Source organism: Panthera uncia, assembly GCF_023721935.1.
Source record: "Panthera uncia isolate 11264 chromosome A1 unlocalized genomic scaffold, Puncia_PCG_1.0 HiC_scaffold_17, whole genome shotgun sequence".
Taxonomy (NCBI): Eukaryota; Metazoa; Chordata; class Mammalia; order Carnivora; family Felidae; genus Panthera; species Panthera uncia.
In genome coordinates, this window is record NW_026057577.1 from 22,823,606 (window position 1) to 22,824,681 (window position 1,076).

Sequence of the window (1,076 nt, forward strand, 5' to 3'; positions counted from 1 at the left end):
ATAATTAAAAGTAAAGATGTCTGATTGTTTTCATGATAACTGTTTTATTCTGCATTACTCAATTCCCTATGCTCTCTTTTTTTTAAAGAGGCACATCATTAAAAAAAAAAGTTTATTTATTTATTTTGAGAGAGAAAGAGAGCAGGGTAGGGTCAGAGAGAGACGGTAAGAGAGGATCCCAAGGAAGCTCCCTGCTGCCAGGACAGAGCCCGATACAGGACTCAAACTCACAAACCATCAGTTCATGACCTGAGCAGAAACCAAGAGTTGGACACTCAACCGACTGAGCCACCCAGGTGCCCCCTACGCTCTTTTTGATAGTTTATTTTTTTCTGTTATTCATATTAATTTTGCATATTATTGCAAAAGAAGACAATCATAAGAATGATGTCTCCTGAAATATCTTTAGATTAACTGAAAGTGCTTAATAACAATCTTCCCTCTAATGTTGATGGATTGAAGAGAGGGAATCACTTGAAATTCAGGTTAGTTGAAAATGTACAAGTGAAGCTTTGCACAGTGGCAGTATCGTAGCCAAAGAGATTTATCCGAGGTGCGATTATTGCTAATTGAAAATGTACGAGTGGAGGGAGAAAAGAATGGTATATTTTTTCTTACCCTTATATTTTCAGATAAAATTTTACCATTAGTATTTAGGTGATGTTCCATGAAAACAAGGACCAGGGCTGCTTGATTTTAGTTGAGCAACATTTCAGACGTCATGCATCTTTGAGTTCGTAATGAATTTGAATCACATGTGAAAAGTGTATTGTGGTCATCATACTTCCTCGCCTACATAATGTAAGAGTGAGCTAAGGTAATACATATAGGGTGGGAAGAGAGACTGATGCAGTGTCAAAGGCCTAGTGTGCTGTCTGGCATTCAACTGATAAGTAAGAAGCTGAAGAGACAGGACATGGGGATAGAGCCATTCTTCTCTGCATCAGTTTCTCAAGTAGGAGGGACCCTATTGACATTTTGAGACCAAAAATTCTTTGTGTCCTTTACATTGTAGCATGTTTAGCAACATGCCTGACCTTTGCCCACTAGATGCTAGTAGTGTATCTGCCCCTCCA

The 1,076-nt window shown here is 38.6% G+C and overlaps 1 non-coding gene across 1 annotated transcript; it reads left to right on the forward strand.

The window, feature by feature from the left end:
• The first annotated feature begins 508 nt into the window (after positions 1 to 508).
• Positions 509 to 648, forward strand: LOC125935931 (U4 spliceosomal RNA). Its single transcript, XR_007461892.1, has one exon. It is a non-coding gene; the product is annotated as a U4 spliceosomal RNA (small nuclear RNA).
• The last annotated feature ends 428 nt before the right edge of the window (positions 649 to 1,076 follow it).